The sequence below is a fragment of the Takifugu rubripes genome, chromosome 16, assembly GCF_901000725.2.
Source record: "Takifugu rubripes chromosome 16, fTakRub1.2, whole genome shotgun sequence".
Classification (NCBI taxonomy): Eukaryota; Metazoa; Chordata; class Actinopteri; order Tetraodontiformes; family Tetraodontidae; genus Takifugu; species Takifugu rubripes.
The window spans coordinates 875097-891631 of NC_042300.1; the positions used below are offsets into that span (position 1 = coordinate 875097).

Genomic DNA, 16535 nt, shown 5'->3' on the forward strand with positions numbered 1-16535 from the left:
GCATCACAAGACTTTCCTCAGTCCACCAGTGGAAACGTGAGTTTAAAGGATCAACGTAAACAGACTCAGACCCTCTCGGGGCAACTCAATGTTCTCAAGTGTAGGAATTTTGATTTTAGGGACATGTTGAAGGGTTTGATGCAGATGTGCAGATGAGGCAGCAAAGCTTTCCTTCTGGTTAGAGCTACTGTCCTGAAGGCAGAACTTCTTGGGAGGATGAGTCTTTATGAGCTGCAATATGGTCTCATGCCGAGAATGAACTCTGCAAACAGACTTGGTTTACTAATGAACTATTAAGGAGACATTTAGCAAATGTGTCTTATGTCCAAGACACATTGTCCCTCATTGGAGTCACACTTTACGGATGGGGTGTTTTCAATGTGTTTTAAAGTAGCAACCAATAAATGATTATCCATATGCAATAAACAGTCATGACAAATGGTTCATTATTCAACTTTTATTTTGGGGTTGGAGATGTTTGATCTCCTTCAATGTGGGTGGCAGAGTTGTGATGCACAGATGGTCCCAGCACTTTGGCTTCATCGTTCCTGCCAACCAGCAGGTGTCTCCTGAAGCTAACAGAACTCCTCAGACCATTCGTCTCATCTCACTGGCCATCCACGCCCCTCTCAGCCAGTTTGGACAGACAGCTTTAAGAGTTTTGGTCCCAACCCTCTGGACCTTTCTATCTGCCATCCAAGATTCTCAGGCATCTTTTCACATCAGCATCTTTAAAAGAGGCCATAAAAGATGAATAAGGAAAGTAAACTGTGTCTTTTTTGCTGCTATAAATACATCCAGAAAAATGGCTTTACCTGGTGCTGGGACTGAGCCTGCTAGAACGGACTTAGACATGCCTCAGAGTTCAACATATCACAAGGAGAAATTTCAAAATACTATATTTTCCACATTCTCTTAGCATCTTTGCAGATCTAGTTATACTGTATGTGCATGTATTCTAGACACAGAGGTGGCGTGCAAACGCTCTGCTGTCAGGGTTGATTTCATTCCAACCCTGAAATGATGCAAATGGCAGCCGTGACCTTTGTACAGCTGTGGACCAAGAAGGTTTATCAGTCCTCCAAAAAAAAAAACAAGCCTGGTGGGTTCCATGTTAATCAAAGTGCTAGAAAAAAGCTTTAGCACAACACAAATAACTAAATTACAGTATTAAAACACTTCAAATGTAAGATTTTAAGAGAATTCTTCTTCTTCCTTCTTATAGCTTCAGATCATGGACTGGTCTCTATTCTGGTTCTGCTGGACCTCAGTGCTGCTTTTGATACAGTTAATCACTGCATCCTGTTAGACTGGAACATGTAATTGGGATTAAAGGGACAGCACTAGACTGGTGTAGATCATATTTATCTGATAGATACCAGTTTGCTCATGTCCATGGTGTTCCCTTCTCATACAGTAGGGTTACCCACAGAGTTCCTCAAGGTTCTGTACTTGGACCAATCCTCTTCACATTGTTCATGCTTCCCTTAGGAAACATTATTCGGCAGCATGGGATAAATTTACATTGTTATGCTGATGACACTCAGCTTTATTTATCCATGAAACCAGAGGAGACAGAGAAGTTAGTGAAGCTCCAGACCTGTCTTAAAGACATAAAGTCCTGGATGTCTTCAAATTTCCTCCTCCTTAACCCAGGAAAAACTGAGGTCATGGTGTTTGGTCCTGAACCTCTCAGGGATAGATTAGATCACATAATCACTCTAGATGGTATCTCATTAACATCTAGTGTCTCTGTGAGGAATCTAGGAGTAACTTTTGACCAAAATCTCTCCTTCAACTCACACATTAAAACAGTCTTTAGAAGTGGCTTTTTTCACTTGAGAAACATCACAAAGATCAGGAAGCTACTGGAAGCATGATGCTGAAAGCAGACTAGTTATGCTGATTCTTGTGTAGTTTTTCTGCCCCCCCCCAGCCCCCCCTTCTGTATTCATTTACAGGTATCGCCGCCTTCGGAGCTGCATGATGACCTCCGGCCCCACTGACCCACTGTATAAATAGTGTATTTTATGTGTTTCTGTGCTCTGTGCCCATCCTCTCCTCTCCTCTCCTCTCCTCTCCTCTCCTCTCCTCTCCTCTCCTCTCCTCTCCTCTCCTCTCCTCTCCTCTCCTCTCCTCTCCTCTCCTCTCCTCTCCTCTCCTCTCCTCTCTCTCTACCCAGCCGGCCATCAGCAGGAGGGTCCCCCTACATGAGCTTGGTCCTGCTCAAGGTTTCTTCCTGTTTAAGGGGAGTTTTTCCTTGCCACTCTGGGGTTAGGCCCTGGGATTCTGGAAAGCGCCTTGAAACAATTTTGATTGTAAAAGACGCTATATAAATAAAGATTGATTTGATTTGAGAATTAACAGTGTTACTGTTGTTCATAGCAGCTGCTCAGTTCATTCATCTTTAAATCCAGAGTGGTGGCAAGCTTTAGAAAATGCTAGAGGTGAATCAACACACCGGCCACAGCTCTCCACAGCTGCCCCTAGGTGTCCATGTCACGGACAAATCTAACATTTTTTAATCTCACCTGCAGCTCACGCTCCTGCTGTTTAAATCACATATAAACGTAGGATTTACTGATTTAAAGCAAGGATACGAAGAAAACACAAATCCAAACTATTGAGTACTCTGTTGGAGAACCAAAGTTGCCTTGGGTGAAGAGTAGACATGAGATCTCCAAATCACATTACTTGACATCTAAATAAACTAATAAATAGTCAGCTAGTTCTGTGAGTTTCTATCAATGGGGCTTGGTTCATTTCTCACTTCTTGTTCTCTCCAGTTTTCTCTCAAGATTCCACTTTGCTCGTTAGTGTAAATTGACTGGACACCCTAAATTTCCCCTGGGAATGAATATGTGGGTGAATGCTGGACCTGTCGAGTCTGTATTCCTGCCTCTCGCTCTCCCACTGCCAGGATTGGCTCCAGTAACCCTAATAACAGATGAAAATCAGGAATTCCTGCAGGAGGAAACAGAACACAGCTTTACCTTTGAAATAATTATAACTGCACACACAGTAAATATGGTGCATGCCAACTACAATAGTGAGATCCTCCGATGAGTGAAACACGAGTGAAAAAGGACCAAATGAAAGTCAAATGCTTGTGAATAGATCACTAAGGAAACGCACAGAGGTGAAAAGAGAACTTTGGTGCTAACAGGTACAGTCTGGTCTCCGGGTCTCGGCTATTGCTAAGGCACCATCATCAAAATTCTAGATCAATAACTAACTTTCCTTCAAGATAACTAGTCGCCTCGAGACTAATTACATTCTACTCCACACGAGGGCGCTGCCGCACTGGGAAACACGCTGAGCAGCGGATTATTGCATTGAGATTATAACAAGCAACAAGGTCTGGCTAGATTATGAAAAAAACGATTATTTCTTTATTTCTTCACTCCGTTTCTTCTGTTAGAGGCGATCGGAACTACATTTATTCCTCATCTGTATTGGAGTTTGTGGGTGAGCGAGAGAGGGGGAGAGAGAGGGAGAGAGAGAGGGGAGAGAGAGAGGGAGAGAGACTCGGTGCGCACCTCGGTCCATCTAAACGCAGGGAAGTGATTCAGTTACGCGCGGGATGCACGCCTGGAATGGAAATGATAAAAGATGGTTTGGGAATGAAAGATGAAGTGAAAACACTTCGAGGGTCGACGGCGTGTTGCTGCCCAAGGAGCCGCTTGAGAGCTTCTGATGCGGGAGGTAAGAAGTGGCATCGAGCCGCACGGTGATAATCTCGGAACTTGATCGGATGCCACGGAAACGAGCGGTCTATGCGTAACCCAACAGCGATCGAGCTATCAGTACAAAATATGTCATATGCTGCTTCTGGCACTTTTGCATGACTGCTCTGTCTTCATCGCAGCTCTAATAATCCTCTCATCCGAGCACCAAAGCGGTGTTGATGTCGACAGATAATGCGCTGCGAATATTCTCACCGTCGGCTCGCATCTGACATCAGATATTATTTGGGTTTTTTTTTTCTGAGCAAAACAATGTCCTGAAGAGCATGTATCCACATCCCTGTCCCCAGGGACTGGACAAACACCAAGTTGATTAAGAGAAGCCTCATTAAGGCAACACTCGGACAGATCTGCTCTTAAGACTCCACAACCTTAAATTTTCCCAAGACTCCTGGCAGGTAATCACAAATCTAATGGGTGTGTGACCATCACAAAGCCCTGCATGTCGCCCCCACACACAGGTCACCAAGCTGCAGGGAGACGGGAGATGTAGGTGAAGCAGCATGCCAAATGAGGGAATCTCCAGCTCTGATCCTACTGTCTGCAAAGAAGTGACCTTTGCCCCTCAGCAGATTACAGACCTGCTCTAAATGACTTACCATTAACCCGTCCAGCGCATATTTCGTTGTCATGCTACAGAAAGTGGAGCAGCCCGGTGTCCTGATTACCAAGAAGGGGTGGAGTTGAAGGGGTGGGTGGAGGCATTAATCTACCTTCACATCCATCACTGAGTTCCCCAAAGCCAGGCACCACAATGAAACTGCTAATCCCTCTTTAATCAGGGTTTAAATCTGCCAGAGCTGTGACTCATGAAATATGGATCTGCTTCAATTTTAGCGTTGTTATGGCACGCCACGCACGTTACAGTAAAATGATGTAATTCTGCAAAATAATCTCCGTCTAAGGCCCGAAATTTATATTCATCCTACAAACGATCAACGAAAATCTGTTTTACTGTTTTGTTTTTATGTTCATTATTAAAATAATGTCAAAGTCATGTCGAAAAGAAATTTGAAGTTTGATTTAACTCTAATAATGGCATACCAATGTGGTCATTCATTTAGCTTAAACTATTACATTTAAAAATTGATTTATTACTAAAATGCCACTCACTCACAAGTTCATCTTCACTGAAAAACAACAAAATATTACCTTAGATGAGAGAAATATGACTGATATTAAAGTAAAATCAGTCAAGCAATGAATGCATTCACTGTGATTTTTCTTGCCTTTTGTAAAAAAAAAAAAAGGCCATAAACACACAGAAACATTTACATTAATTAAAGGGGATTTTTAAAAAAATGTTGGTGGAGAAGGTGGATATTTAAGGAAGTCCTGTGTCACGGGAAATGTTCTCTTCAGAAATAACAAGTGGCTATCAAATGTCATTCAAGCTGTTTGTCTGGTGGTCGTAATAACAAGGAAACGCTGCCACGAAGGACCAAAGTGAATTTATCACACACCACAGAGGAATTTTCAGTTTCATTTTCCTTATTTATCAGCAATATTTTAGCACTTGAGATTTAGTCATTGTTTTCCCCAGGCCTCAGCATTACCAGATTCTGACAAGCGTGGTGTCGTGGGTTTGGGCTGCGAGCTGAGCGGCGGCCAGGTTGATCTTTGGATTCTCAAATAATACCTTCTTTAAGCAGCCCCTGGGCCTCTCAGCGGATCTCCTGGCTATAAATAATGGCACATATGTTTCCCTGTGCTTGGCTGGCATACACTAAGGCCTGTGCGGGGCTTCAGACAGAGTTGTTTCTCAGCGCTTAAAGAGTGAATCACCCCTCCACTTCTCACCTGCCAGTCATCTCTGTACTTCTCCCTCTCTTGCTTTGGCCGGCCAGCCTGTCTCCCAGCAGAGATGGAAGGGTAACATGAGTAACAGCCTGTTTGGTGAGCTGAAGCTTATGTGCTGTAAGTGTAATCACTGCAAGCAACTGGAGCAACATTCCGGGACCAGCCATTGAGTCATATGTGAGAGGAACCGCGGAAGGATGTTGTTCAGCAGCACAGCTCAATAATGCACAGCAGTGAATCATAGAGCTGATGCTGGTTCAACATGTGGACGAGGAGAAGAATGTGTGACCTCTAGCAGCCCCCATGTAGAGGCTTAGTAGTGCAGGTCCAGTTTGGCATTTGTCCTGCGTGTGAACACTTCCACAAAGAGATCTTGTCCTTTAACTGACAAACTTACTCATCTGTGTCCCACTATGATCCTCTGGAGTGGTTGTCATAGGTCAGAGCACTCCTCACTGCACTGGACTGCATACACAAGATTGCTTAACAAGCACTTTCAGGTGCAATAGACGATACAAGTGCGAGTCCACTCTTCTGTCCGTCCTGCATGGGTCCTGCTTTGAATCTTTAATCAGAACTCCTTTCCAGCTCCTCCAGTTCTATATTTTTCCACAAAACACTGCATGAGTAGATGTTTAAGACTCATATTGCTGAGAGTACTGCTTGAAATGCATGTGTATCTGTGTGTGTGTGTGTGTGTGTGTGTGTGTGTGTGTGTGTGTGTGTGTGTGTGTGTAGCTTTAGCACACTAAAATGAAGCAACATGCAGCGTTCTAGGCTGGTGGTGGAAGTTGCATCCAGGTTAGCTGTCTGTCATCCATATGTACTCCACCTGCCTGAACTAGCATATGAGCAGCTGTCCATCTGTGTGAGATTAACATTTCTCTCCCTTGTGTGCACAAAGATTACACAACGCTTGTTCCAATAGGATACAATATTGTGTGTACGGTGTAATTACAAGAGTCATCTTTCAAAGACTGCGCTTTCCATTAGTATGGACGTAAGTGTCTTTTATATTCTACAGCAGCGTCAATATTTAGCCCACATTAAGCAACACTGTTATTTTCCAGTTGGTCTTTCCTCTGAAAAATCAAACCTCTGGGGATTTTAATGATCTAAATCCATCCATTTTAAAAATTTAATACATTATCTGCTTATGCAGATTTAAATATGCAGACTGAACATAGATGCAAAGCAGGAGTTGAACGCCCTAACCTAACTGCTGTCATGGGCTAATCACCACTTGATCTAATGATGATGCAGCCTAGTTTATTTTTCAGGTATTTATATTTCTTTATTTACTACCTAAATGCCCAGTGAGTAAATGTAGCAGATTAGGTGACTATAAAATGATGGCCAATAACAACTGAACTACTGACTTCCTCAAATGGCAGAGCAGATGGTTAATACTTCACCATAATCATATACTGTATCTGTCTGTTATTAAAATATATGAGGATTAGTGTCCTTTAGGTCCCTAATCTATTCCACTTAACTGCTCAGCCTTTTAAAACCCCATCGCTTTCTGCCTGTGCAGAAAAATGATGCATCTGCAAACTTAATTACATTGCCGAGGAGGTTCGCTCGCTCACTCACACCTATAGGGAAATGTAGAAGCTCGAGCCAGCTGAAAACATTTGAAGGCACAAACCCCAAAATTCAGCCTAAACCTCGCTGATTTTTGCAATCAGTAGCTTTAGTTCTCCTAATTTTAAAGCCGCTGTGGAGTCCACTCATAAAGAAAACTGTAACGGATAAATAAGAGCTATCAGAATCTGTATCAGCATGCACAAACAGCCACAATGATTCTATCTGCTGACTGAATCGAAACTGAATTGGTCCCTGTCTCGGTAATCACAGTGAAACGTCTCTGATATTGCAGTTCTGGCTGGAAATGAGGCTCTGGCGCGTTGTTGGCCTGGACTGGCTGCATCTCTGTCTGGCTCAGCAAGGGCTGATCTGTCTAAGCCAGGAATTGGCCAACCATATAAGAAGGGGATCACAAATCATGAATAAATGAGGAGCACAATTGGCACGGGGCCCACGTACATACTCCTGACAGGCTTCATCGTGGTGATTGTGCACTCCACTGTTCATGCCGCATCATCATTGTGCACTAATATTTACTTTACACCTCAATCAAATAACATTATGAACAATGAAGGCTTCCTAAAAAGTTTTAGATGTCTGTATGCTCGCGTGTCTGTCAACTACTACTGTAACCCTATGTCATGTGACTTTACGAACACAAAAGTGCATCTGTTTCAGTCCATCTGTATAAAGCCAGGAGTCATCGGTGGTCCTTTGCTTCGTGACGTCTTCGTGGTTCATGTGTCGACACAAGCTGGATAACTGTCTCCCGAACGTGTGTGTGGGAGAGGCAAACAGTCATGATTGAGCTGTTGTGGATGTAGAGGAACAGGAGGGTTGGATGAGACATGAGGAGAGCAGGAAGTGCACTCTTCATCTCTGTTGTGCACAGATAGACCTCTTCATCAGCGTGAGCAAGCGTGTGAGAGTGTCATTGTGTCTGCAGCTGAACTGACATCCTTCACTCTTTCAGAGGCTCCAACACATTCGGGTCACATCCTCCTACATGGGCTTCACCCGACGAAGATGATTTGACTTTTTTTAGCGTCTCATGTTAACAATGGTTGTGTTTGGCAGAGCAGGCGCCGCTGGGGTCTCAAGTCCCTTAATGAATGGAGCTCTGTCCCAGCATTGCCAAGTCAGCCAGCTGCTTCCATGCTCATTCTACACACACACACACACACACACACACACACACATGCACACACACACCCTTGTCTTTGTGAGGACTTTCATAGAAATAAAGCCTAAACATAGCATAACCTAACCATCCCAACTAACCCCCAAACGCTAACCTCAACTGAATTCTAAACTCAGCATCAGGACAATTTCTCAATCCTCAAATAGTCTTTTGAAGTTTTCTTTTTTTTTAAAAGAAGAGAAAAGACAGTAATTATGCATCTACAAGCTTTAATATACATAAATATGTATAAAATATACATATATAACACATATTTAGTCCTTTCCCCGATGAACCTTTTACACCATTTGAGCCAACGCTGCACAGGATTCTTGGCAGAAATATGTGGATCATGTCGCAGTGGGACAATTAGTCAGAAAACTACAGTCAGTCCTGTTTCAGCAATGAGCAAAAAACATCCTGTGTTAAATTAGATTGTAGTTTAACGATACGGGTTGCATATAGGAAATCCGCGCATTGTAATGCTGGCTAGGCTGCAGCTATTCTGTAAATCTGATGACCTTAGTAATGAATTGAATTTTGATAAATTCTTTTTTTTTACTCAAATACCCCTTTTTAAATGTTTCAGCTCATTATCTCAGCTTTCTATCCCTATTTTTAAAGCGCGATCAAATTTAATGACGACTTCAAAGAATGAAATTCCTTCCACATAGGCACTGTATCATATATCCTATGGCAGATATGCATCCTATTTTCTATTTAAAGGCTGAAGGTATAACATGAGCCTAATGACAGAGTGCTGTGAGGCAGTATGGACAAGAGCTTCTTGTTGTAATTTTGCTCACACTGATGCATCGTGTAAATGATCTGCTTAGTGGATGGCCACTGATGTGAGACAGACCCTGAAAAGAGGACGATAAAACCCAGGGGATTTGGCTTTGAAGTGAGGCTGAAGGTGGAGGAAGAAATAACCTACATATTGTACAGTACAGCTGTGAGGCAGCACATGAGGCTGCTATTCACAGCAGGATGTAGGTCTATCCTATATGGGCTGTACTTCGCACACTGGTGCAGTATAGTTAAAGAGCTATTCTGCTATTTACCATTAATGGATTACTGCTATTTGTGAGTTATACATTTTAATTGCAGCTCACCGTTAAATACAGAAGATTGGTGTAGGTCAAGAGAGCTCACTGCTTCAGAGATTACAAAGAAAACTGTCGCACTCCAAATACACACAGAAAGCTTTTAAAATGTATATTATAATTTAACATTTCGTAATTAACATTTCAACACAGTCAAACTGGTCATTGTAGTGATTGTACTGTAGAATAAAACCCTGTTCTTAATGCAAGACTGTGGCAGCATAGGCTGGCTGTTGAAGATGAATTATTCATGGAAATGTTTGTGGGAATAAAATGAATACATGACTGGAAATGTACTCGCCACTATATGGTCATTCCTTCCAGTTATCAATCTATTGATTTATTTATTTGTCAGGAATTTGTAACTTTTATGAGTTACATATTAACTGTTTAGCAAGGTTTTCTACAGAATATAAATGAGCATTGTGGGTTTTTTTTACAAAGGGAAACAGATAAAGCAAAAAAATGTTCCCTTATCTTCTCAGACAGTATTTTAAAAAGCCTTTTCTGCTTGGATATAATGGGTATGCTGCCCGTTATCAGCTGGGGTTTGCTCTTCCGTCATAGTGCAAAAGTGCATAATTTTACTTTTGGCATTATACCGTCAGAAAAATCTTGTTTTCTTGGTTGTTGATATTCTTCAGACATTCATATCTAATTTACAATAAAAAGATATACTTTTAATAGACCATAGAGGCTCAACATTATGTTGTCTTATTGTTTATTATATATTAGAGTCTGTTTTTAATGTTAGTGGCCAAACTGTCTTTAAAGGAATTCAATATTTAACCTGCACGCAAAAACATTACATGAATATTGATTCACAATGAAAATATATAAAATATAGGTATAAAAATTGAATAAAACAGGACAATTGACTTTATTTTTAACATTTGTTTAAAGCTCAAAAAGCAGGTCCAAAAGAAGAAACCAATGTCTTTGATGTGAGTCCAGTCACAGTTGTAGTTCTGTACAAGGGGAGAAGCCGCAGCCTTGAACGAAACCAAACATTACAGACTAAAATGCCCTAGTGATGTAAAATTCAGGTGTTGTGATTTTATTTATTTATTTTATGGGGTTTTAAAGTGGCAAAAGTTGTGATTCACTGTGGTGAGACATCTCACCTACACTGCTCATAGATTTGGGTCTGCAGATGTAACGTAGCCCTGGCTATTCTTAGACTCTGTGGCTATACCGATGCCACTGGTGAGCTTCTGTTATTTTTACCCATCTTTGGCTGTCTCTGGACATTTCCTCTCACTTCTCCAGCTGCATAATTGATTGTTGCTGTTTTTCGCTGCTGGCATTAGTGCACTCTTTGTACTCTGCATCTAGTTGGTCTTTAACATGCTGCACAGTTGGCAGCCTGCTCTATTTTGGGGCTTGTTTACTGCTGACTTTGCTCTGCCTCCTCTCACCTCTACATACCTGCCATGTTGATGACGGCTTGAAACTCACATACAGCTGTCTTATAAATGCAAATATGGACGCGGGTCATGGTAAATGAGGGCACTAAATAGGGCACAGCGATCCTCATTAAGACATCCATGTAAAATGGCATCCTCCCTAGTTAGTACACTATATAGGGAGTAGGGAAGGATTTTACAAACATCTCTTGCCATTTAAGGCCCAGGATGGACTCAGCCATCACATCACTGGAGACCATTCTGCCACCTGGGCCCCAGTTACCACAGCACTGAGGAACAAGACCAAACAATTCTACTGTCCATCTCATCTTTAGCCCTGACTGGAGCATCTAAGTGTGCACAACAAGCTGATCTATTATTTTCATCTCTTATTCATGATTAAGCACATAAAAATCAACAATCATTGTCCTTCAACATTCATATACAGTAAGACAATTTTCCAACTGTAGTTTTTAAGACAGACATGTAGGATCCTCCTCTGTCCTGAGTCAGTCGGGTTGACACTCACGACCACGCAGAAAGAGAACTGATGTCAGAAGGACACATAACACTAATGCAGCTCAATGAATAATACATGACCCAGTAGACCTTCCATTAGAGGAAAACTCTGCCGCAATGGCCAGTGTGTACTGTAGTTCTCCTCTAAAGCTTCCTGTTTGGTGTTACAGCAAGTGACAGAATGTAGATGTCACCAGTGCACAGCAAGGTCATCGTGGAAACCTGCAGACTTCTGGTTTGTCCAGTTATTTGGCAGAATCTGACAGCTGCTCTTTCCATAATCGCCAGTCTAACATGCAGAAATACGCAAAAGATCTACCTTTGGAGAGACAGAGAACAATATTACCTATGACTTCTTTTTTCCTTTTACCTGTTTCTGCTGTAATTACAGATTTATCGATTTCCATAGAGCTAGCAGCTTTTATTAGCAATAGATACACAAGTTAAAGGTTGTATCAACCATGTGACGCTGCTATTGTTGAAACAATAAACAGCGGCGTAACCCCAGCCGTGCTTTGTGATTGGCCAGAACACGTGGGGAAGGTCATAACAGTTTCAGAGTGTTTCTCTGAGCTTATACGGACAGCAGGGGGTCCTAAAGTGGGCAGAGTTTTTCCATTCTCCTCTCATTAGGAAAACTGCTGACTGTTAAAGACAGAAGATCTCCTGGATGTAAAAATGTATTTTTTAGCCAAAGAAAAAAAGCCGATCCAAACTTAAAACCAACAGGATCTTTGGTTTCACAGTCATTATTTAGGTGTGAGTACGAAATCAATACACAGACTGTAGTTATAGAAAACTGAGCGTGAACGGACAAGTCCTCCACGCAGCTGTTAGATGTTTGAACCATGTCAAGGGCAGACCCGGCCAGAGGGAATCAGATCTGGGAATAACATCAGCACCTTGGCTTGTGAGATGTCTACTATAGGCATACCCTTGTAATCAGGATGAGGAAGGTCCCCACAGAAGCCCAGTCACACATTTTTGTTCAGATGTACAGTTCAGCTATACTGAGTCAATTCCACAACAGTTCCACAGTTTAACACATTCACCAGAAATGACTTTACCTGTAATGAATTATGCTTATACTTTCATAATTTTGAGAGGATATTATCATAAGCCATCTGTATGTGAATGCAGCTCAAGAACATTGCTAAGAGAACATTTAGATCTAAGCGGCCACACGGGTTTAGCTATGATCGCTGGCTGTATTGACCTAACAGATAGCATGGAGGAAATAAACTACTCAGCATTTTCCAGTCCTCTTCCTGTACTTTCAATATAAAATATTTAGATTCATTATTTATACCATTGGTCCCTGTGTGTATAAGCACTTACGGCTGAGATCGTAGGTCTCACCAGTGGAATATGACAAACTCTTATTTGCTTAAGTGCTGCTTTCCTGAGCCTAAAGCAGATTTAAGGCAGCGACAGAGGAGGGCTAAATAAATCCCAACCCCCAACTCTCAGAGAAAAATAGTCTGTTATCCTTTTGGTTCGTTTTGCAAGTGTTGCTGCCGTTTCTGCAATAAGAGCATTATTAAACACTGCTGGGATTTTTTTTCTCTTTTGAGAGTATCATCTGAACCTAGCAAATTCCATCATTTCCCACTGCCTTCAGGCCTTTGCTTTTGCTGCTTTCTGTTTTTCATGAAGAGGAACATCCATTCACAAATGTGTATCACCACCAATTAAATCTAGCAAAATGAATAAATAAAATCAGTCATTGCAAGATGGCTCATTCATGCAGAGTGGCAGCATGTTTGATGCATGTTTGATGCTCATTGCGGAGGTCAAATTCAGATTACATCTGAAAACACCTTTTGTAACCTGCACAGTGTCAGATTTAAGCACCACAACAACAAAAAAGAAGAGTGATACTAAAAAAAATCAAAACTGCCCCAACCCCTAGCCTTTCCCTTTTGAACAATTCTGACTGTTATGCATACAGAAGTCACAAATGTAGTTGTGATGCTTCGACAATGCTGGTACCTGGTGTGGTAGCATGGGAAGCATGCAAAATCCTCTCCTAACAGAGAGATCAATTTGGAATTCTACAAAAAATAATATTCAGCGACAGTCAAGGTGAAGGTGACACACATAGAAGCAATAATATCATAGAGTAGTTTAATGTTTGCAGGAAGCGTCCTGCCCACCCCTTTACCCCTGTCTGAATGTAAAAATATGATGGCAGATCATCCTGTGACCCCCATGCGGAGCCTCATTCAGGACTTTGTAGTGCAGAGTTGCTCTTAACGCCTGGATTTAGCCCAGCTAATCAGATCAACTTGGCATGACAGACAACTAGGCCGCAGGTATTAGCATGCTCGCCCTGTTGCAGCACTCTAACAGGTCTGTGTTGATCCAAGAAGCGCCACACAAATTTGGAAGCACGTCATGTCCTTTTGACAGCCACAGTATTTCGCAGCACTCTGTAACCTTTTTTACATTCAGACCAACTTCCTGTAGTTCAGCTCACCTTGAGTTAATTGAAGAAAATACAAAATGAATACAGAATAAAGTGGGAAAGGAGTGCTCCAGCGAGACTGGCGCCAGATTTGTGGTGTGTACCTTTCTGCTTTATTGGAACGCTTTCCGTTTGTCTCATATTGTTCCCATCAGCTTGCACTGTGTCTCAGTGTCTTCTTCCTCTTCTCGGGTAGGGAAGGGACCGTTAATTTGTGTTTCTCTCCCCATCTGTGTCAGATTGTATTTCTATTCAGGCTTTCAGCTCCCCTGACCTTGACCTCAGTCTGGGTCTTTGGACGCCTCTGTCTGTTTTGTTCTGACTGCTCATGTACTCAACTACCAATTCAACTCATCTGTATTTTTATAGTGTCTGGTACACTGAAAATAGTCTCTCGGGGCTTTGCAGGGCCAGCCAGGGCCTAACCCCCGACAAGCAAGAAAAACACCCTTTTAACAGGAAGAATCCTTGAGCAGGACCAGGATCATATAGGGAGGGAAACTTCCTGCTGATGGCCAATTCTGGTTATCATTGAAACTTCTAACCCTGCCTGATTCTGCTGTGGTACGTAAGGTCAATTTCCCTTGTGCTGCTCTAAGAGAGACATTGAGTTGCATTTTTTTTACATGGTTCTATTAAATTGCATCTCTTGGTTTTAGAAAATATAATCTCCCAAGCTATATTTAGAGGATGCCAAGTGCTGTGTTTTGCATATATGCTGCTTCACAGTACTTCTGATTGTAGTGGTTAAAATTAAAGTAGGAAGTATTTCTATATATTTCTATATTATTTATAAAAATGCTCAAAGATATAATATTATGAAGAGAAATTTGTCAGCATGGAGTTGATTGATTGATTGATTAAATTGATTGATTGATTGATTGATTGATTGATTGATTGATTGATTGATTGATTGATTGATTGATTGATTGATTGATTGATCATTACTATTTGGAAGACACAAGTGCAAATAAAGACAATTATATGTGTGAGGTAGATAATAAATAAGAACTAACAAGTAGTTCAACCTGCATATATTTAGATGGCATCTTAGTGATAGTGATGGTGACAGTGGTGATACATCATCGGACATCTACAGAGATGATACGAACAGTCAGGCCAGCACCAATAGCAACTACAAAACTAACAGAGAGCACTGAAAAACTTTAGTGTCAAAAATGAAAAGACAAGGACACGAACAAGGGTGTCAGTCTAGTTGCTATAAAGGGCAAAAATATTTTATGCGGTCAGATTTATTCACCATAGTTCAGACAGTTTCTCCCTAAAATCGTCTCATGATAAATCATATCCAACAGCAGCGAACAGATGTTGAATATCTGGGGCATTTTTTTTTTTTTGTTATGCAGAATTTCCCAAATAAAGAAAGAGCTGGCGCTGCCTAACGAGCCACTGATTTACCATCACATCCCTTCCAATAGTCTCCAATCAGATATAATATGAAAGAGCAAAAATGTGTCCATGTGCACAAAAACTGCAGCGTTCCAGTTTTTGCTTTTGCTTTGTTTCACTTTGCGGCTGCCAGCAACTAAAGTTCATTTGGATCCCGTCAGGAATGATAAGTAAGCAACACGCACAGATTAAAAGTTAATGTGCTGTGACTGGCTGGCTGCTTGTCACTGGATCAGTATGAGAAATGGAAGATGGTGGAAGTTCTTTAAGTGGATCTGCTCCCTGAAGACCAAAACTCAGGAAAATCTGGAAACCCTCCCCCCCATGTTATCTTGGGATATTTCTTTCTGCTCAGCAGCCAGTAATGAGATTAGACTATCTTTTAACTACTTAATATCCTTCTCATGCCATTGTTCTTTGTCACAGATTCTCTGCTTCCCTTCCTCTAATGTATTTTGCCCTCATGCACTTCTCATCTTAAGCTGTAAATTGCTCCATTAATCATACACAAGTGGATCGGGTACATTGAGATAGAATATCGGCAAGTGCACACACAGGTATTTGTTCCAACAACGCGTTATTGCAGGTCTTGATGACATTTACTACTTGTTATCCAAATCACACCTCAACTGACTAGATTTAACTAGTAAGTTGTCTTTACCTAAACCTAAAAGGATGTGGTTTGAGGCAAAAATTATGTAAACTGTCACTTTATGATGAGATCTGTAAGGAGTCAGACTTTATAGACGGCTGAGAAATGCAAAAAGGAATACTTTACACACCCATCGACAGTTCATCCTGGTGGTCGACTCAGGAAATGCTGGCATCTCTTCAAACACTCAGTGTCACCCACACTTGAGCCTCTTTTCCATTAATTATTTCTCTTGGCTGTACTGTGGTACATTTCCACCAATATTCCCCTTGAAAAAAAACAACCTTCCTTAAATGAAAAACACTGATCCTCCTCTCCTCTCCTCTCCTCTCCTCTCCTCTCCTCTCCTCTCCTCTCCTCTCCTCTCCTCTCCTCTCCTCTCCTCTCCTCTCCTCTCCTCTCCACCCCCTGCTGAACTCTTATACTGACAGCTTGTGGCCTATTCTCTCATCTACCTGTCCTCCCCCTTCTTCTCTCTCTCTACCCAGCCAGCCATCAGCAGGAGGGTCCCCCTACATGAGCCTGGTCCTGCTCAAGGTTTCTTCCTGTTAAAGGGGAGTTTTTTCTTGCCACCGTTGCTTGTCTGGGGTTAGGCCCTGGGATTCTGGAAAGCGCCTAGAAACTATTTTGATTGTACAGTATATAAATAAAGATTGATT

At 41.7% G+C, this 16535-nt stretch overlaps 1 protein-coding gene across 2 annotated transcripts in view; it reads left to right on the forward strand.

The window, feature by feature from the left end:
* The first annotated feature begins 3523 nt into the window (after nt 1-3523).
* The window catches only part of lrfn2b (leucine rich repeat and fibronectin type III domain containing 2b), a 38315-nt gene continuing 25303 nt past the window's right edge, over nt 3524-16535 (forward strand). For both annotated transcript variants that reach the window (XM_029849984.1, XM_003977319.3), the window contains exon 1: nt 3524-3705. The gene's annotated coding sequence lies outside the window, so the exon portion shown is untranslated. The remainder of the gene's footprint in view (nt 3706-16535) is intronic.